The sequence below is a fragment of the Scyliorhinus torazame genome, chromosome 15 (assembly GCF_047496885.1).
Source record: "Scyliorhinus torazame isolate Kashiwa2021f chromosome 15, sScyTor2.1, whole genome shotgun sequence".
Taxonomy (NCBI): Eukaryota; Metazoa; Chordata; class Chondrichthyes; order Carcharhiniformes; family Scyliorhinidae; genus Scyliorhinus; species Scyliorhinus torazame.
This window is the reverse complement of record NC_092721.1, coordinates 24447797-24470038: the sequence shown is the minus strand read 5'-3', so window position 1 is coordinate 24470038 and position 22242 is coordinate 24447797.

Here is a 22242-nt window from a genome sequence, read left to right as displayed (position 1 = left end):
CGGTGGGATCATCCGGTTTCACTGACGCCCCCCCACCGTCCCGTCACTGAGTGTGCAAACAATGGGAAACCCCGTTTACAGCGACAGGACAGAAAGGTTCCGCCGCCAGCCAATGGTGGGCCACTTCCGTCACTACAGAATATGCTGCGGGGGCTGCGCAATATCCCACCAACCATTTCAGTCTGCGTTTATTTATAGGGGCACAAGTGAATCCCTAATCAATGCCTGCCACCTTCATACAATCAAACCAAATGAATATACAATTCACAGGCAGAGGCTCATTTTGATGTCTCATCTGAAGGACTTGCCTTCAACAGCTTAGCACTCTATCATAACTGCATTAAAGTCTCAGCCCAGATTATGTGCTCATAAATTTAAAACAATAAACAGTGGGTGTTAGGAAAACAAAAGGCAGTTTTAAGCACTGTCGACTTAAATGCAACATTCTTTTCCGGATTGAAAACTGGAAATCAGCAGGAAAAGAAACACAAGACTTGAGTTATGATCATGTTACCTTGTACAGATTCTGTTGGGTTGTTAAAGTTTTGGGGGTGAATTCTCCATCAGTGGTCTTCTCCGTTCCACCAGCAGCGCACCCAGCAGTTTCCCGGAGGCGTGTGGTGGCCACAATGGGAAATCCCCGAGGCTGATGCCGGGAAAGGACAATCCCGCTGCATGATAATGGTAGAAAAATACAACTATGACCTTGTACGGGCAGCACGGTGGCACAGTGGTTAGCATTGCTGCCTACAGCGCTGAGGACCTGGGTTCAAATCCCGCCCTGAATCACTGTCTGTGTGGAGTTTGCACATTCTCCACGTGTCTGCGTGGGTTTCACCCCCACAAGCCAAAGACGTGCAGGATAGGCGGATTGGCCACACTAAATTGCCCCTTAATTGGAAAAAATAATTGGGTACTCTAAATTTATTTTTTTTAAACTATGTCCTTGTACTAAGGGCAGCACGGTAGCATAGTGGTTAGCATAATTGCTTCACAGCTCCAGGGTCCCAGGTTCGATTCCCGCCTTGGGTCACTGTCTGTGCGGAGTCTGCACGTTCTCCCCGTGTGTGCGTGGGTTTCCTCCGGGTGCTCCAGTTTCCTCCCACAGTCCAAAGACGTGCAGGTTAGGTGGATTGGCCATGCTAAATTGCCCTTAGTGTCCAAAATTGGCCTTGGTTGAGTGGGGTTACTGGGTTATGGGGATAGGGTGGTGTGGGCCTCGGTAGGGTGCTCTTTCCAAGAGCCGGTGCAGACTCGATGGGCCGAATGGCCTCCTTCTGCACTGTAAATTCTATGAAACTATGTACTGGGTTATTAAGTTATGGATAGAAATTCAGAGCTAAAAGTAACTGCATTAAATAAGCAAAGTTCCAATGGATTTCAAATGGAAAATCAAATAGTCGAAAGAACATATGCATTTACAAATTTTGACTTTTAGCCTTCTTTATTGGCTGTGCTATTATTCAATTGGCTAAGCTAATTATTTGAATTTTGCTCTGAGAATATACGGACATTTGTTGACGATAACAGCTAAAAATAAACAATTTCCAGGAAGTTAGAATCCAATTTTAAAAAACATGCGCAAGGTCTTCCATTGGTTTCGTAAATCCTCAACTTTTCAATTTCCAAAACATTTGTTGATTTTACTACATATTTTGCAGATGAAAATTGGTCAAAAATAATATAAGGGTATCTGAGAAGCACCATTCCTATGATCATCAATGATAGAACTGGGCCTTAGCTGTGCTGTGTGAAGATAAACACTGAATATAACAGTATGAACATCATTACCAAGAGAAGCATCAACTTTGTTTAAAGATCAGACTGTATGATGTCAAAGAGTTAATTTTTGTGGCAATATTTATATTGGCCTAGAACTCCCTATCTTCGGGTGGGGGGGGGGGGATTGGAGAAGATGGGCAGGGAGCACTCCCCTTTAAAATCCAACCCCTGACCACACCCCCAATCCCATTGAGCACTTTCCTTGATCCCCTAACCATCTCCCCCTGACCACCCAACCCCCCACCCATCGCAACGCCTACCCCCTGACCCATTCACCTTACACACTTACCTCCTCTCATGTCAAAGGGGCTGGGTCCTTTAAATTTACCCACTTTATCACAGATGGTGCCTGAAAAAGGAGGCATGGCACCCTTCCCCCTGACTCTGCTGCCCTGGACTGAGAGGACTCCGGAGCTGCCGCACTGCCCATTTCTCACCAGGCCACGATTGGAAACCCAGGAGAGAAATATTGCCGACCTGGGTAAGTAAGAAATGACAATCCAACAGAGTTTGCCTCTCCCTGGAGGTCCTGGGCCAATATCTAGTTTCAAGGCCACAGTTGGTACGTGTTATGCTTGGGCATTAAACAGGCCAACATCTGATTGAGAAACAAGCAGAGGTGTTGGTCACAATATCTCCTCTCTCCACAGCTTTCAAAAGCTAAACACTGATCCAGGTGAAGAAGTGACTTACGTACATTTCTTTCAATCTAATGTGCTACCGCTGTTCAAAAGGTAGACTCGTCTACATTGGGGAGACCAAACGCAGAAAAGGTGACCACTTTGAAGGACGCTTCCATTTAGTCCACAAGTATGAGTCTGACACTCCGGTGGCCTGGAATTGTAATTCTCCACTTGACTGTCACCCTGACATCTCTGTCCTCAGTCTGCTGCATTGTTCCAGTGAAGTTCAGCATATGTTTGAGGAGCAGCACCTCATTTTCCAATTCGGCACTTTTAAGTCTTTTGGATTCAACATTGATTTCAATGATTTCAAACCTTCATCTCTGCCCTCCTTTGTTCCTTTTCTTTACCTGTTTGACTTCTTTTTCTTCAGCAGCGCACCTGCTCCAGAAACATCTTTTGTTCTATTGTTCCTTTCCTTTCACCATTACCATTCTCATTGGTCTCTTCTATCATTCCATCTCGCCCGACTTTCGCCCTATCCTTCCGTCCTTGTCCCACCCATCCCTTGTTCAAAATCTACTACATCTCTAACTCTTCCTAGTCTGAAGAAAGGTCATGGGCCTGGAACATTGGGCCTGATTTACCAGCCTCGTAAAGCCTGACTTGGTGTCACCAGGATGCCTCTCATGAGATTTGTGTCGCTTAAGATGTCTCGCAAGATTCAACCAAACCTCATGAGATGTCGCAATCTGGATCTTACCCACGTTGGGCGAGATCCAGAACAGCATATTTAAATGAACCATTAGGCTCATTTGAATATATATGTGCTAGATTATCTGGGCTCCTGAGAACTAATGACCTCCCCAGCGAGGCATCGATCAGGTGCCGTTTAGTACTGGTCGAGGCATAATGGCACTGGGGGGGTCTCCCAGGACATTGGTAAGCCCTGGGGGCTTGGTCGTGGCAGGGTGGCATCGTGGCTCTACGTCCAGCACCCTTTGCACTGCCAGGGTGGCCTGATGGCATTGCCAAGCTGGCAGGGTCACTTACAGGGTATCAGGATGAAAGTGCCTCAACAACCTCATAGTGGGGTGTCCTCACTTGGGGCGGGGGGGGGGGGGGGGTAATGCCTATGTGAGTGGGGGAGTGACATTGCCCGTGAATGGGGGATGTGGTGGACCCACAAGCTCACTTAGAGATCGGGACACCCTTTCAAAATGGCACCCTGATCTCTGAGGAGCTGGAATGCCGGCGGGTTCAGTATGCAGATGGCTGTTGTATTGTTATGCTGATGGTTGCTGGTATCGATAGTGTCTGGCCTTTCTAGAGGTAAATACACAGCCAACCTGCAGCTGCTCGTTTTTGTCTTGTTGGCTGACTTTCCCATCAGCCTTTGCCGTTCGCCATTCTGAATCGGGAGTTGGCCATTTTAAGTGGCTACACCAGCCCCCAGGATCTATCGACCTCGCTGCGGAGGCCCCAGCCGGGTGCTGTTTAACACTGGTCTCCACAAACGGGGATCAGGCGAAACGGCATTGATAGGGTCTCCCAGGTAAGCGGGACCTCCGGGTGGTTGGCCTCTGGGCAGGGTGGCACCCTGGCAGTGTTCCCGGGCACCATGGCACTGCCAACCTGTCATTCTGACAGTGCCACCGTGGCACCTTAGCAGTGCCATCTGGTTGCTAGCACTGTCAAGCTGGCAGGGTCACTGCCACACTGGCAGTGTCAAGGTGGCATTTTGCCTGTTCTGGGGATCGGGCCTGGGGGTGCCCAGCCTGTACGAAGTGGGGTGCAGAGGGGCTTGAAGACCTCCCAATAAGTGAGTTAGGGTATTGGCTGGGGGGCCTGGATGTTGTGTCGGTAGATCAAGAGCACCTCAGTGCAGGATATGGTGATAAATGCGGCCTTGAGATGTGTACATCACGGTGGCTCGAAACAAATAGCAGAGTTCCATCCAATAGCGGGATCCTCCCGTGCTACAAGTGCCAGAAATTACCCTGCTAAACCCGCCCACAACGGGACCTTTTTTTTCTTAAATCGCACCCTAAATGTGGGTGAATACGAGTGTGGATCTCACCCAAAAAGGCGACGGGAAACAGCCCGCCAAATTTGCCCAAAGTAAGCACCCGTCTCGGCACCAGGCTAGTTCTTAGCTTATTAAAGCCTTCTTTGGCGTTTTACTCTCGAGCTTAGAAATTGTTGTACCCTCAATAACGACGCTAGAGAGTAAAACGGCGTTTTACTCTCGAGCTTAGAAATTGTTGTACCCTCAATAACGACGCTAGAGAGTAAAACGGTAAAGAAGGCTTTAAATAAGCTAAGAACTAGCCTGGTGCCGAGACGGGTGCTTACTGGGTGCCGCCTGCAAAGCGGCCCCTTATATATGACTCCTAGGTGGGTGGAGCCGGAGGCGGAATCCCCCAGGGTTCCAAGCCCGGTCTTAAAGGGGACATCACGTCACATGATGATAAGGGTACAGTAATACAATAACCGTTCATCACATTCACCCCCTGTTTAAAAAAACGAAGTCCGGTGGGGGTGAAGTGGAATCATAAGCCCATTCGTTTCAGCGGCCTGATCGTCCTCATCGACCTTCTCAGCTCAGGCAGTGGTGCGGCGGACACGGACGTCTTAGTTGAGGGTACGTCCGGGAGCACGGTGGTCGGAGCCTTGGTCCGGGTCAGGGTAGGGGATTGGGGCGCATGGGAAATAGGTGGGGCAGGGGGTAGCGATGCTGACGCTGGCGGTGGCTGTAGAGACGGGGGGGGGGGCGCTAGGGGGCGTGCGTGTTCGGTGTCCACCGACGGGGAGTGGGACCGGGGTGGGGGGGGGGGAGTAGTGGGTGCCGGACACCACAGGGGAGTCGTGAGAGAGGGGGCGTCTGTAGTGGGGGAACCAGCGGGTGCCAGATCCCGGAGGGAAACCATATCTTGCCTGCCGTCGGGGTACTCGACGTAGGCGTATCGGGGGTTCGCATGTAGAAATTGGACCCTCTCGACCAGGGGGGTCCGTTTTATGGCTCCTCACGTGCCTCTGGAGAAGAACAGGTCCCTGAGCCATCAACCAAGGTGGAAGCGAGACCCCAGAGGTGTATTTCTTGGGGAAGACAAACAAGCGGTTGTGAGGGGTCTCATTCGTGGCCGTGCAGAGGAGTGACCTAATGGAGTGTGGGGCATCGGGTAGGACCTCCTGCCAGCGGGTGGGTGGGAGTCTTCTCGACCGTAGGGCCAGAAGGACAGCCTTCCAAACTGTCGCGTTCTCCCTCTCCACCTGCCCGTTTCCCCGTGGGTTATATCTGGTCATTCTGCTCGAGGCGATGCCTTTGCTGAGCAAATACTGACGCAGTTCATCGCTCATGAACGATGTACCCCGGTTGCTGTGGATATAAGCAGGGAAACCGAACAGGGTGAAGATGCTGTGCAGTGCCTTAATCACCGTGGCCGAGGTCATGTCGGGACAGGGGACAGCGAATGGGAAGCGGGAGAACTCGTCGATGACGGTGAGGAAGTAGGCATTGCGGTTGGTGGACAGGAGGGGGCCCTTGAAGTCCACACTTCGTCTCTCAAAGGGCCCCGAAGCCGTCACGAGACGAGTCTTGTCAGGCCAGTAGAAGTGCTGTTTGCACTCCGCGCAGATCTGGCAAGCCCTGGTCATGGCCTTGACCTCCTCGGTTGAGTAAGGTAAGTTGCGGGACTTGATAAAGTGGACGAGCCAGGTAACCCCCGGGTGACAGAGGTCATTGTGGATGGCATGCAGGCGGTCCTCCTGGATGATACTTGATATCATACGTGTAGGTGGAGAGTTCGATCCTCTACCTCAAAATGTTATCGTTTTTTATTTTGCCCCGTTGTGCGTTATCAAACATGAAGGCTATCGACCGTTGGTCAGTGACGAGGGTGAACCTCCTACCGGCTAGGTAGTGCCTCCAGTGCCGCACGGCTTCCACAATGGCTTGTGCCTCCTTCTCGACTGCAGAGCGCTGAATTTCGGAGGCGGTGTGGGTCCGGGAGAAGAACGCTACTGGTCTGCCTGCCTGGTTGAGGGTAGCAGCCAGGGTGATGTCTGACGCATCGCTCTCTACCTGGAAAGGGATAGTTTCGTCCACCGTGTGCATAGCGGCCTTGATGATGTCGGCCTTGATGCGGCTGAAGGCCGATCGGGCGTCAGCCGATAGGGGAAATATCATGGTCTTTATGAGTGGGCGGGCTTTGTCCGCATATTTGGAGACCCACTGGGCATAATCGGAGCAAAGCCCCGAGCACCGTTTGAGGGCCTTGAGGCTGCAGGGGAGGGGAAGTTCTTTAAGGGGGTGCATGCGGTCGGGGTCGAGACCTAGGACCCCGTTTACCACGACATAGCCGAGGATGGCTAGCCGGGTTGAGTGGAAAACACATTTCTCCTTGTTATAGGTCAGGTTGAGGGCTCGGGCGGTCTGGAGGAACTTTTCGAGATTCGGGACATGGTCCTGCTGATCATGGCCTCAGATGGTGACGTTGCCCAAGTACCGGTATGTAGCCCGCAAGCCGTACAGGTCCACCATTCGGTCCATCGCCCTCTGGAAGACAGAGACCCCATTTGTGATGTCGACGGGGACCCTGAGGAAGTGGAAGAGCCGGCCGGCTGCTTCGAAGGCAGTATAGGGGCGGTCTTTCGGTCAGATAGGGACCTGGTGGTAGGCGGATTTGAGATCGACCATGGAAAATATCCGGTATTGGGTGATCCGATTTACCATTTCTGCTATGCGAGGAAGGGGGTACGCATCGAGCTGCGTGAAGCAGTTTTTGGTCTGGCTATAATCCACGACCATCCGTTTCTTTTCCCTGGACCGGACTGCCACCACTTGCGCTCTCCAAGGGCTGTTGCTAGCCTCGATGACCCCCTCTCCCAGTAAACGCTGGACCTCTGACTTGATAAAAGTCATGTCTTGGGCACTGTAGCGCCGGCTCCTGGTGACGGCGGGCTTACAGTCAGGAGTGAGGTTCGCGAATAGAGAGGGGGTGCGACTTTCAGTGTCGCAAGGCTGCATACCGTGAGGCGGGGCAAGGGTCCGCCAAACTTCAGTGTCAGGCTTCGGTGGCTGCACTGGAAATCCAGTCCGAGCAGCAGGGGCGCGCAGAGGTGAGGGAGGATATACCATTTGAAACGGGTGTATTCGGCGCCCTGGATCGAGAGATCAACCCCTTGATTTGGACCGAGTGGGACCCGGATGCAAGGGCTATGGTTTGGGACACGGGATGGGTGCGCAAGGAGCAGCGCCTAACCGTTTCTGGATGAATAAAGCTCTCCGTGCTCCCGGAGTCGAAAATGCATGGAGTGTCGCGCCTGTTGACCTGGACCTGCATCATAGAGTTCTGCAGGTGTTTTAGCCGAGTTTGGTCGAGGGTGATCGCTCCCAGTTGCGGGTAGTCCAAGTCCTCAGCCGAGTCGGATTCGTAAAATGGCCGCCACCATCGGTCGCACGTGTCGGGTCGAGAAGATGGCCGCCCCCATGATTCGCATGAGGCAGATGACGCGTCAGAAGGGTGCATGTCCGGTCGATGCGCAGCCGCGTTGCGAGGCCTGCGGGCCTGTGAGCCTGATTTTTGGGCCTCCTGTTCTTTGTGTTTCTGGCTCTTGGGCCTGGCCAGGCAGACCCTCGCAAAATGCCCCTTCTTCCCACAGTCGCTGCAGATGGCGGAGCGGGCTGGGCAGCGTGGGCATGGGTGCTGGTGTTGCCCACAGAAATAGCACGGTGTGCCCCTGGTCTGGGCGGGTCGCCATGTGGCACAGGCCCGTAACGTGGCCGAGTCTGGGGAAGTCCAAGGGGGGCTTGTAACGTCCGCGGGGTACGTGCCTAGATTATGTCAGGCCACTTCCAGCGAGGTGGCGAGCGTTAGCGTGTCCTGGTGGTATTTTGCCCCTTTTTCGAGTAGTCGCTGCCAGATGTAGGTCAAGCGGATGCCAGACACGAAAGCATCTCTGATGTGCAGGTTCACATGGATTTGCCCCGTCACATCCTGATGGTCACAGTTCCTGGCGAGCGCGGTGAGTTTTTCTACGAATTCATCCAGCGTTTCCCCGAGCGTTGCCAGCAGGTAGAGAGCAGATGCCGGGCATGTACCTTGTTGATGGGTTTGACAAACTGCTTGCGTAGTATCTCGACCGCCTCTTCGTAGGTAGTCGCCTTTTCGAGCGTGGCGTGACTCACCCAGGCGTGGAGTAAGCGCAGCTTGCGTGGCCCCAGGATGGGAGTCTCTGAGGAGCCCAGGTAGGCCTCGAAGCATCGGAGACAGTATTAAAACATTTCTTTTGCCTCCGGTGTCCGTGCTTCCAGATTGAGCTTCTCTGGTTTTAGGCCTGCGTCCATCCTGATGTAGTTTAGCTTAATAAATTGTTGTGCCCTCAATAACGACGCTCGAGAGTAAAACGGTAAAGAAAGCTTTAATAAGCTAATAACTAGCCTGGTGCCGAGACAGTTGCTGCAAGGCGGCCCCTTATATACGACTCCCAGGTGGGCGGAGCCGGTGGCAGAGTCCCCCAGGGTTCCAAGCCCGGTCTTAAAGGGGACATCACCTTACATGATGATAAAGGTTCAGTAATACAATAACCGTTCATCACAGAAATGTTTTGGTTGACTTCCGCCCATTAACCCAGATGTCGCCTGTGAGTGCGCCATCGTCCCACCACTAAGTTTGCGAGGGACTGATTTTCGGGTTGAGATGAACATCCAAAGCAGGTCATTGAGCCTCTTAATTATGTTAATGAAGGCCTCACGCCCACTGAAGCATCCCTCTGTTAAAGTTTGTTCCCATTGAGCATGCAAGCTGCAGGTCTGTCCCATTCGGGATTGGACCCCAGACCCCAGAAAAAGAGAGGTTTGTCCTGTGAGGTGAGGAATCGGTGGAGTTTCAGCTGGCACAGACAGCAACAGCAACTTGCAATTTTGTAGCTCCTTTAAGAAAGTAAGATTTTCCAAGGAGCATGGCAAACGAAATCTGACACTGAGCCACATGCGTGGCTCATATTAGGACTGGTCGTCAAAAGATTTTAATGAGTGTGCTGAAGAAGGAGAAAGGCGAGGGGTTTAGAGAGGGATCGAGTAGAACCTTTTCGTCATAGTGGGTCGTTAGTCTGTCGGATTCTCCTCGCGAAAGAGGAGTGGAGGCAGGTATTCTTTAAGGCTGAGGTAGACGGATTCTTGAATAACGAGGGTGTCAAAGGTTACAGGGGATTGACAAGAAAATCGGGTTGAGGCTGAAATCAGATCTGTCACGATCTCATCAAATGGCAGAGCAGTCTTGAGGGGCTGAATGGCATTCAGCTCCTAATTTGTATGTTCATATGGAATTAATGAACTTAAAGACGAAGGCAGCTCAAGACACAACCATTAATTGTGGAGCGACTAAAATGACGGAAGTGCAAAAGGCCAGACTTGGGGGAAGGCGGATGTATCAGAGGGCTGTGAGGCGATCACAGAGATGGAGAGACTCAAAGCCCAAGGATGAGACTTTAATAGTTGGGGTACTGTCAATCCGAGAACCAATGCAATCAGCGAGAGCGGGAGGAACAGAGGAATGGGGCTTGATGCAAGTATGTCGGCAACAGAGTTCGGTATGAAGGTGTAAAATGGAAAATCGCTTGGAGAACATTGAATGATTGGAACATGGCAGCTTATTCCAGAGTTGCAGTTGAAGGCCGATGCCAAATTTCAGCATGGTCTCAGCCTTCATACGTCCACTGCCTGAGCAATGCTTGAATCTGGACCTGGAAACATTTTTAAAAATACTTTTAAGAAATGAATTTAGGGCAGTCATTGGACTACAGAGTAGAGGATGTAAGTAACAAAAGTAGTGCCTATCATGATAGATTTACATAGAATTTACAGTGCAGAAGGAGGCCATTCGGCCCATCGAGTCTGCACCGGCTCTTGGAAAGAGCACCCTACCCAAGCCCACACCTCCACCCTATCCCCATAACCCAGTAACCCCATCCAACACTAAGGGCAATTTTGGACACTAAGGACAATTTAACATGGCCAATCCACCTAACCTGCACATCTTTGGACTGTGGGAGGAAACCGGAGCACCCGGAGGAAACCCACGCACACACGGGGAGGACGTGCAGACTCCGCACAGACAGTGACCCAAGCCGGGAATCGAACCTGGGACCCTGGAGCTGTGAAGCAATTGTGCTATCCACTATGCTACCGTGCAAATACGCACAAACAAATACCTTGGCTATTTTTACCATGAAACCCTAGAAGCTTTACAAGTTGTAAGGCTTCAAGAATTTGGAATTTTCTCCCCATTCATTCTGACTGGGAGAAAATCTAATGCACATTAGGTTTTTTTCAGCATCGGCTGCCTCAGTGGTAAAGAAAGCTTGTGTGGTGGTATGTATTCGGGGTATTAAGGTACCCTGTGATGCCGAGAGGCTATTGGTGGATAGACACTGGATCCTGATTGGATTAGCCGCCTGCTGGCTCCACCCAGTAAGGCGGAGTATAAGAGCCCAGGTTCTCTCAGCAGCTGCATTCTGTAACTGGGCTGCTGGGGAACAAGTCTGCACAATAAAGCTATCGTTTGACTCCTTCTCATCTCATCTCGTGAGTGATTGATTGTGCGACAATTTATTACGCAAACTTTTAAGGACATGGAGCTCCAAATCATTCTGGAGTGCCTGCGAATCAGTCCCCACGCGGCAAACTCAGCGGCCACTTTTAAACATTGGTTAGTGTGTTTCCAGGGATACCTCCGAACGGCCCCCGGCATACCTACAGAAGAACAGAAAATCCAGGTAGGTCCTGCATGCCAGGGTGAGCCCTGAAATCTACATTCTCATAGAGGATGCGGAAGAATTCCCGACGGCGATCGCCATGCTGATACGAATCTACGTTCGGCCCGTCAACCAGGTCTACGCACGCCACCAGCTCGCGACGAGATGGCTGATCCCCGGGGAATCCCTGGACGAATTCTACAATGCACTGTTGATACTGGGGAGAAACTGCAACTGCCCATCGGTTTCGGCTAATGAACACACAGACCTGCTGGTCCGAGATGCGTTCGTGGCAGATATGTTTTCATCCCAAATTCGCCACGATTGCTGGAAAGAGACACACTAGGCCTCAAAGAGGCACGGGCCCTCGCGGCCTCGTTTGATGTGGCATCACAGAACGCCTGCGCCTATGCCCCCGACCGCGCGGCAGCCCCTTGGGCACTGTGGACCCCCGCTGCGACCGAACCCCCGGGACCCCCCGCCCCCCCCCCCCCCCCCCCCCCCCCCCCCGCAGGCCTGCGCGGCCAGAGCGGCAGATCACCCGGGTGGGCCCCGCTGCTATTTTTGCGCGCAGGGGAAACACCCCCGAATGCGCTGCCCGGCCCGCTCGGCCCTCTGTAAAGGGTGCGGGAAAAAGGGGCATTATTTAGCTGTGTGCCAGGCCCGGGGAGTAGCCGCAAGATCCTCAAACTCAACCCCCCCAGCTACCCATGTGCAGCCAACGGGCACCGCCATCTTGGGTCACGGACTCCATGCGGGAGGGATGGGCGGCGCCATCTTGTCCACCCCCCGACCGTATGCGATCCGTGGACGCCGCCATCTTGGCTGACGACTAAGGACCCCGGGATGGATGGCCACATGTGGCCTGAAGAAAACGCCCCGATGCAGCAACCAAGACTGGCTTCTGTGACCCTGGACCAGTCACGGCCCCGAACGCACCAAACAGCATCAACAACTATATTTATAAATAGGTACGAGACGCCCTGCCTGATCAACTCTGGGAGCACGGAGAGTTTTATACATCCCGATACGGTAAGACGCTGTTCCCTTCCGATCCACCCGAGTAATCAAAAAAAACTTCTGGCAGCGGGGTCCCATTCGGTAGAGATAAAAGGGTTCTGCATCGCGAACCTCACGGTGCAGGGGAGGGAGTTCAAAAACTACCGGCTTTACATCCTTCCCCACCTCTGCGCTGCCACACTCCTGGGATTGGATTTTCAGTGTAATCTCCAGATCTTAACGTTTAAATTCGGCGGCCCTATACCTCCACTCACTATCTGCAGCCTCGCGCCCCTCACCCCTCAAGGTCGATCCGCCTTCCCTGTTTGCGAACCTCACCCCGGATTGCAAACCAGTCACCACTAGGAGCAGACGGAACAGTTCCCAGGGCCGATCTTTTATCCGGTCAGAAGTCCAGCGGCTGCTGAGGGAAGGCATAATTCAGGCCAGCAATAGTCCCTGGAGAGTCCAGGTGGTAGTTGTAAAGACCGGGGAGAAGCAGAGGATGGTCGAAGACTATAGTCAAACCATCAATAGGTACACGCAGCTGGATGCGTACCCTCTCCCCCGCATATCCGACATGGTCAACCGGATTGCACAGTACAAGGTCTTTTCCACGGTGGACCTTAAGTCCGCCTACCACCAGCTCCCCATCCGCCTGAGCGACCGAAAATACACTGCTTTCGAAGCAGATGGGCGGCTCTATCATTTTTTAAGGGTTCCATTCGGTGTCACTAACGGGGTCTCGGTTTTCCAACGGGAGATGGACCGAATGGTTGATCGGTACGGTTTGCGGGCCACGTTCCCATATCTCGACAACGACACCATCTGCGGCCACGACCAGCAGGACCACGATGCGAACCTCCGCAAATTCCTCCAGACCACAAACGCCCTGAACCTCACCTACAACAGGGACAAATGTGTGTTTAGCACCGACCGTCTAGCCATCCTCGGCTACGTAGTGCGAAATGGAGTGATAGGCCCAGATCCCGAACTCATGCGCTCCCTCATGGAGTTCCCCCTCCCCCACTGCTCCAAGGCCCTGAAACGCTGCCTGGGCTTCTCTTATTACGCCCAGTGGGTCCCCAACTACGTGGACAAGGCCCGTCCACTAATCCAGTCCACGGTTTTTCCCCTGTCGACAGAGGCCCGCCAGGCCTTCAGCCGCATCAAAGCGGATATCGCAAAGGCCACCATGCATGCGATTGATGAGTCCCTCCCCTTCCAAGTCGAGGGCGATGCGTCTGATGTAGCTCTGGCGGCCACCCTCAAACAAGCGGGCAGACCCGTGGCCTTTTTTTCACGCACCCTCCACGCTTCAGAAATCCGCCATTCCTCAGTTGAAAAGGAGGCCCATAATGGAAGCTGAGCGGCATTGGAGGCATTACTTGGCCGGTAGGAGATTCACTCTCCTCACTGACCAACAGTCGGTTGCGTTCATGTTCGATAATGCACAGCGGGGCAAGATCAAGAACGACAAGATCTTGCGCTGGAGGATCGAACTCTCCACCTATAACTATGAGATCTTGTATCGTACCGGAAAGCTGACGAGCCTTCCGCTGCCCTATCCCGCGGCCCGTGTGCCAACGCACAAGTGGACCGTCTCCGAACCCTCCATGAGGACCTCTGCCACCCGGGGGTTACTCGGTTCTATCACTTCGTAAAGACCCGGAACCTGCCCTACTCCATCGAGGAGGTCAGGACCGCCACCAGGAACTGTCAAATCTGCGCGGAGTGCAAACCGCATTTCTACCGGCCAGATAAAGCGCACCTGATAAAGGCTTCCCGTCCCTTTGAGCGCCTCAGCCTGGACTTCAAAGGCACCCTCCCCTCCACCGATCGCAACACGTACTTCTTGACCGTGATTGACGAAAACTCCCGGTTCCTATTCGCCATCTCCTGTCCCGACATGACCGGGGCCACGGTCATTAGAGCCCTCAGCACCATCTTTACCCTGTTCGGTTTCCCCGCCTACATACATTGCGATAGGGGGTCCTCCTTCATGAGCGATGAACTGCGCCAATTCCTGCTCAGCAAGGGCATCGCCTCGAGCAGGACGACCAGTTACCCCCCGGAGGAACGGTCAGGTAGAGAGGGAGAAAGGAACGGTCTGGAAGACCGTCCTACTGGCCCTGCGGGCCAGATGTCTCCCAGTTTCCCGCTGGTAGGAAGTCCCCCCGGACGCCTTCCACTCCATCCGGTCGCTGCTGTGTACAATAACGAATCAAACACCTCACGAACGCCTTCTTGTATTCCCTAGGAAGTCCTCCTCCGGAACGGCACTTCCGACCTGTCTGGCAGCCCCGGGACCCATCCTGCTCCGAAAACATGTGCGGGCGCACAAATCGGACCCGTTGGTCGAGGGGGTTCATCTCCTCCACGCGAACCCTCAATACGCCTACATGGCGTACCCCGACGGCCGACAGGACACGGTACCCCTGCGGGACCTGGCACCCGCCGGAGCCCCCCCCCCCAACACCAGTGACCCCCCTCTGGAGCCACCCCCCCCCCCACCCAACACCAATCACCCCCTCCCTCCTGCCGGCGCACCCCAAAGCAGCCCCCTTCCAGGGTGGATCGGTCCTGCCCCTGGCCCCGAATAGGTGTATTGGAGCGGGACGAGGCATCGCGACGCTCCCAGAGACGACGAGGCCCGAACCTGCACCTGCATCACCACCGGGGCTAAGACGATCGGCGAGGACGACCAGGGCTCATCGAATCAGTATAATGAAGCAAGAAATGCCTCTGTAAATAATTTTTTGGGGTTGCCCAGTAAAAGCGGCATTATAAGTAGTTGATAGCGGAGCATAGCCGCCGTGTTAGAGGCATCCTAGGTACCGACTCTGGAAACCCCTACCACCATACGGCCCACTACCCCGCCGGGTTCCTTTTTAACAAGGGGTGAATGTGGTGGTATGTATTTGGGGTTTTAGTGTACCCTGTGATGCCGAGAGGCTATTGGTGGATAGACACTGGATCCTGATTGGATCAGCCGCCTGCTGGCTCCACCCAGTAAGGCAGAGTATAAGAGCCCGGGTTCTCCCAGCAGCTGCATTCTGTAACTGGGCTGCTGGGGAACAAGTCTGTGTAATAAAGCCATCGTTCGACTACTTCTCATCTCGTCTCGTGAGTGATTGATTGTGCTACAGCTTGTAAAGCATTTGCAATCCTGCGTAAAACATTTTGAAACAACCCACAGATCGAAGTAATTACATTTAAAAGGAACTTCAGAGATGGGCTTCTGAAAACCACCCAAACAAATTTTGAATGCAAGATTCATCGACGGAATAACTTACAGTCAGGTCACATGGGAAGTCCATCGTGCTGTAATTATGTGGAGGCAGTGAACCTGTCCCATTTCTGATTGATCCTAAGCAGAGGGTCACTCAGTACATCAGCCTCTGCCTGTGATCACATTAGATGGTTTTTCATTCCTCCAATCCCGTCCCCTTGAGGGTCCCCAATTTTCTTCGCCGTCGGTAGATGTGCCTTCACATTCTGAGGCCCGAAGCTCTAGAAGTTTCTCCCTAAGCCGCTCTCTTTCCTTCCTTGCAAATGGCCTTAAAACCAAACTCTTTCACCAAGATATTGGTCACCCCCTGATAGATCCCCTTCTGTGGGTTGATTTGAAATTCTGTTTGAATAAGATTCTGTGGAGAGCTTCGGGACATTTTACTCCATAGAAACACAAGGGGCTGAATATTACGGACCCTCTCTCAGGCAGGATCTTCCAGTTCAGCCGAAGTTAATGGCTTGCCGCATTTTCTGCCCCTGCCCCTGCCAGAAAGGTGCATAAGGTTTCGTCTGAGGTGCTGTTGTTCTTACAGTTCTGATAGTATAAAAGTTTAATTTGACTCAATGTTATTGCTAAAAGGAAACACATCAGTGTATGAAACCCTTCAGTGCAGGAAGGCATTTGCTTAGGTACGTCATAGAGGTAAATGCGTCAGAGATTCATAGTATTCCTTCGGCGTAGAAGGAGGCAATTCAGCCCATCGAGTCTGCACCGACCATTTGAAAGAGCACCCTACCCATGTCCACTCCCTCGCCAACCCCTCCCTATCCCCCTGACCCCAACTAACCTGCACATCCCTAGACACTATAATTTTAGCATGGCCAATCCACCTAACTCGCACATCTTTGGACTGTGGGAGGAAACCGGAGCACCCGGAGGAAGCCCACGCGGACACGGGGAGAACGTGCAGACTCCGCACAGACAGTGACGCGAAGCCGGGATTGAGCCCGGGTCTCTGACGCTGTGAAGCCACAGTGCCACCGTGCCCCAATCTATCAAGCTTTGGAAACCCTTTGGAAAACAAATGGCTTCAGCCACATTCCTTTTCTTTGACGATTGGTACAGAGCGCAGTGGAAAAAATATCCAAGTTTGCTGTGCGTTTAGAAACTTTCCAGCTGTTAATGTGTTGATACTAGAAAAAGAAGACAACAGGAATCCGATCCAAATTCTTTGAGCAATACCATGTACAGGTTACACTGACCTTTTCCTTCTGCAACCTTTCTGATGGACTTCATGTCTACAGTTCCTTGATGTACATAATAGCTAATTCGCATTTTACTTCATGGTTCACAATTTTCATGCATGTTTTAGTATCATAGAATCATAGAATTTACAGTGCAGAAGGAGGCCAATCAGCCCATCGGTGTCATAATATATCATGGTGCAGACACACACTGATGGACACAAAGTGGGACCAATCAACACACACAACACCGCAACCAATCACCAGTGAGAGCACACACACTATAAAGACAGGGGGCATCAGAGTTCCCACTCATTCGAGTAGCAGCTAGCTAGGAGGACAGAGCTCACAGCCTGCAACACAGAAATTCACCATGTGCTGAGTGCATCGACTGGTTAGGACAAGGCAAAGGTCTTTAGTTAAAGCTAGTATCGTATTTACCCACAGTTCAAGTATGTTTAAACAGTTAATGATTCAATAAAATAGGGTTGCACTATTTCAAGTGTTGGTGACCTGTATGTGATCCAGAACACCCAACACATCATGATACCAGGAGTTGAGGGATATTAGCACTTCTTAGACCTACCTGCAAGTGATCTGCCTTCCGCCAGCATTCCGTCATCCTGCAACATGGACAACATCAGCCCGCCGCCGCCGCTCCGCTTCGCCGGCAACCTCGGGGCCAACTGGAAGATATTCAAACAGCGCTTCCAGCTCTTCCTCGCAGCCACAGACAGGGAGGGCACATCGGATACCAGAAAGATTGCTCTTCTCCTCTCCACAGCCGGGGACCATGCCATCCACATTTTCAACTCTCTCACCTTTGCGGATGACGAAGATAAAACGAAGTTCAAAACGGTCCTCCTCAAGTTTGACACTCACTGCAGCGTAGAGGTGAATGAAAGTTTCGAGCGCTACATGTTCCAGCAGCGTTTGCAGGGTAAGGATGAACCTTTCCAATCCTTTCTCACGCACCTCCGCATCCTTGCGCAGTCTTGCAGCTACGGGCCCACCTCCGACTCCATGATACGTGACCAGATCGTTTTCGGTGTTCAGTCGGACCCCCTACGTCAGCAGCTCCTCAAAGTAAAGCAGCTCACCCTAGCGACCGCCATAGAGACCTGTGTCTTACACGAAAACGCCACGAGTCGGTATTCCCACATCCAAGCGGCTGAAACGGCGTGGCAAGGTCCCCACGAGATGGAACGGGTCCAAGCAATTGAGCACCTCCAGGGCCTCAACCTGGATGAGGGCGGCCATTTCGCGCATTTTTCGCAGACTCCCGCGCTTGTGCGCACCAAATGAGGGGACGGCGACGTTGAGGAACATAATGCGCAGGCGCGCACCATGCACGGCTGCACCGCGCATGCGCGGTGGCGCAGCGAACGTGCTGACATCACGACGTGCGGCAACTGTGGCTCCGCCCATTTAAAGTGGCAATGCCCTGTCAAATCTTGACAATGCCTATGACGTGGAAGACTTGACCACTATGCTGCCTTCTGCCGAGCAGCTCAGTGTGCCAATTCATATCGCTTCAGCCAGCCTCACAGGAATGTTCAGGCAATTCAACCCACGGTCACCGAGTCCGATGCGGACCTCCCACACAGCAGTGACACCGAGGACCCGAAGGCGCCTTTTCGAGTTGGTGTCGTAACGAAAAACAGGCTGTCCCCGAAGCAAAGACACCAGCCGCTGTCGGTATACAGCATCGATCCAGACGGTGAGTGGTGTGCCACCATGACGGTCAACCAGAATTCGTCGCCCACCTCCGAGACTTAATTTGTGAACTTTGTGGACATATGGACTTTCTGATTTGTCCTGTACTTCTGTTTAATCGTTTATATGGTTTGTATATAGTGTTCATCTCGTTATTCTTGTGACACACTGTTTTTCTGCACCAGGCACCTTCCCATGTAAATAGCTTAGTTTTCATGTACATAGTCCTGTAAATATTTTGCACGCACGGAGTCAGGGACATTCACAACACACTATTTATTGTCACGCAGGTACATTTTTTACAGAAGGGGGGATGTCATAATACGCACCAGTATATCATGGTGCAGACACACACTGATGGACACAAAGTGGGACCAATCAACACACACAACACCGCAGCCAATCACCAGTGAGAGCACACGCACTATAAAGACAGGGGGCATCAGAGTTCCCGCTCATTCGAGTAGCAGCTAGCTAGGAGCACAGAGCTCACAGCCTTTAACACAGACATTCACCATGTGCTGAGTGCATCGACTGGTTAGGACAAGGCAAAGGTCTTTAGTTAAAGCTGGTATCGTATTAACCCACAGTCTGAGTATGTTTAAACAGTTAATGATTCAATAAAATAGTGTTGCACTATTTCAAGTGTTGGTGGCCTGTATGTGATCCAGAACACCCAATACATCAATCGGGCCTGCACCGACCCTTGGAAAGAGCACCCTACCTAAGCCCACACCTCCAGCCTATCCCCGTAACCCAGTAAACCCTCCCCAACCTTTTTGGATACTAAGGGCAATTTAGCATGGCCAATCCACCTGACCTGCACATCTTTGGATTATGGGAGTAAACCGGAGCTCCCGGAGGTGACCCACGCAGACACGGGGAGAACGTGCAGAATCCACACAGACAGTGCGCTTGTGATCTGATCAGTGGAACCAGAACATTGCCTTTTGTGGATGGGCAACTGCTAAGAGAATGCTACCTTGAGCAAGCCATTCACTAAACAGCGGTATTAGATCTAAAGTAATTGATTCAGTCTCATTTTTTACCATCACTTTGGAGTGGATCCAGTGATAGATATGTGTGAAGTTCTGCCTTGCGATGCATGATGATATGCTGAGAGAGATGAATGCCTTTCAACTGATAAAGATTGTTAGACCAATTGTGGGGAATGTACAGGGCAATGTGGGTGCAATCCATGGCACCATGCCACCAGGGGATGCCTATGTCGGTAAACTTTAGTGCTGTCTTGTCATGCTTCACTTTGCCCATGTATGAGATGGCCGTGCTCCTCCTAAAGTAAACAGCCTCAGTGACTGGCCCAGTATAATGGTGGTCCCTCGCTGGATTGCCACCTTGACATGGTGGAGATGGCCCCTTGAGTGATGCTGTGAGGAGCTGCTTGCCCCTGGTAGGGCCACGAAAGACACCAAGGTCGGCAAGGTACCAGACAAGATGGGGTCCGAAAGGTCCTCAATGGCGTAACAGGGGAAGAAATACTGTGCACCCACTCGCTGTAAAGGTGGAAGAAGATTCCAGCGGCAAGGTGGTCCCAGTCATCATGGTTTGACCACTAACCCATCAGGATCGTGTTGACAATGATAGTGCCCAAAAGGTCGCACATGAAACAAAGTTAAGTGGGAGCTTCTACCAGGATCCATGCCAAGCACTTTGGCGATAAAGAGTTGGCCAAATGGCCAACATTCTAGGCAAATACAAAGAAAATGCTTCAAAGACATTTTGAATCTCTCCTTAAAATTCAGCAGCACTGACATGAATGACTGTGTTGGAGCTTGCTATCGCACAGAATGGCAGCAACCTGTCCATCAAATTGCATCACACTCTGAATCACAACGCCTTTTATTTTTTTATAAATGTTTTTTTGTTGGATTTCTGAACAAAGTATATTTGCCGTTATGTTCAGTGGATATGATATATCTATGTAGAAGGGACGGGCACACACACACACAAATCACAAAGGGAGAGGAGAAAAGAAAAAAAAAACAGTAACAACACGAGAGAAGTACAAAATCAAATAATGTAACTGGTAGGGTATAATGCACCCGCCCAGCGGTCAAATTATTTACACACGTAAGTAGGCATCTGTTTGTGGGGGGAGGGGTGGGGGGGTAGATATGCATTCGGGTGCCGGAGAGACAATTCCGCAGGGCAATCCTCGAATGGGTCTGGTGCTGGTGTTGCCCCTCGCTTCCCCCGGACAGATTTCGCTGCCGTTGTCGTCTCGCGCTCACCTCCGCTTCAGCCGTTCCTCCCGCCTTCCACCTGTATTCTCCTTTTTCTCTGTTCCTGTGGATGTCAAGTTAGTTAACGTTTCCCTGCCTCCCCCCCCCCCCCTTCCCCCCACCCCCTCCCCCACCTACCTTCCTGGCTCTCTTCTATTGTTCCCTGTCTCTTCCCTCCCCTCCCCCCCCACCTCCTGCCCCCCCCCCCCCCCACCCGCACCCCCCCTCCCCCCCCCTGTGGTTCGCCTTTCCTTCCTCTTAGATTTAGCTGTCCTGTTCCCCCCCCCCCCACCCCCCCTCTCCCGGTCTATCTCTCCCTCTTTGGCTGCTTTCCCCTCGTCTTAATCTTGAGGCAGAGCAAATGGAATGTTAGCATTTATTGCAAAAGGACTGGAGTCTAAAAGTATTGTTGCAATTGTATAGGGTGTTGGTGAGACCACATCTGGAGTCCAGTTTTGGTCCCCTTATTTGAGGAAGGATGTGGTGGCATTGGAGGCAGTTCAGAGGAGCTTCACCAGATTGATTCCGGAGATGAAAGCATTGATGAATGAGGACAAATTAAACAGTTTGGTCTTATGCTCACTGGAGTTTAGATGGGTGAGAGGGGATCTGATCGAGGTATCTATGATAATAAAAGGGATTGATAAAGTAAACGTAGACCAAATGTCCCCCCTTGTGGGGCAATCTAGAATGAGAGGTCACAAACATAGGTTGAGAGGCGGTAGATTTAGAACTGAGATGAGGAGGAACTACTTCTCGCAGAGGGTGGTGAATTTGTGGAACTTGCTGCCCCATAGTGCGGTGGTGTCCGAATCATTAAATGATTCGAGGGGATGGATATATTTCAGATTTTAAAAATGGGTTAAAGGGATAGGGGGAACAGGTGGAGAGGTGGATTTGAGGCCAGGAACAGATCAGCCATGATCTGATTGAATGATGGAGCAGGCTGGAGGGGCTAAATTGCCCGCTTCTGCTCCTAATTCCCATGTTCCTATAGAGAAGGAAAGGAAAGGAAACAAATCCTGCACTCTGGATCCTAAAACCCCGTGGGACATCCTGCCCATGTGCCTAAAAACCTGTGGGTCAAGAATCAGCCCATTTAGTCACATGAAGAACCGTGGCAGAAACACGTGACCCTAAGTAGATGTCATCCCCTAATCGGGGGACAGCTGGCGATGATAATGGTGGACTGTGAACATTGACTCCAACTCGAGAAGAGCCTTAAGGACTTCAATAACCTTGACAGCCAAAGGCACTGCTGTCCATTCCCTGGTGCAAGGCTCGAGTTGTGGTTGCAGGTAGTGACATTGTTTGGTGAAAAGGTCCTTGCTCCTGCTTATTGTAAAATTGCTCGTTGAATACCCACTGTGGGTTATAGCCTCCCATGCAGCGCCCTCCTCCAGCTCATTCTTGCCAAAGCTGTTCTTAACTGTCTTCTTCACTGCTCCCCCTCTCCTGTCGCAAAGGCAGCGGTACCAGATCATCCATGACTGCAGTTAAAAGCAGCCAAAAACAGTGCAACACCGGCAAATGGGTCTCCTTCACCATCAAAAATTGCTTGCCGTGATTAGGTAACAGACCTAAAATCATAACCCAAATTACAACTCAGCAGCTAATGTGTCAATACTGAATGGTGCCCTTAG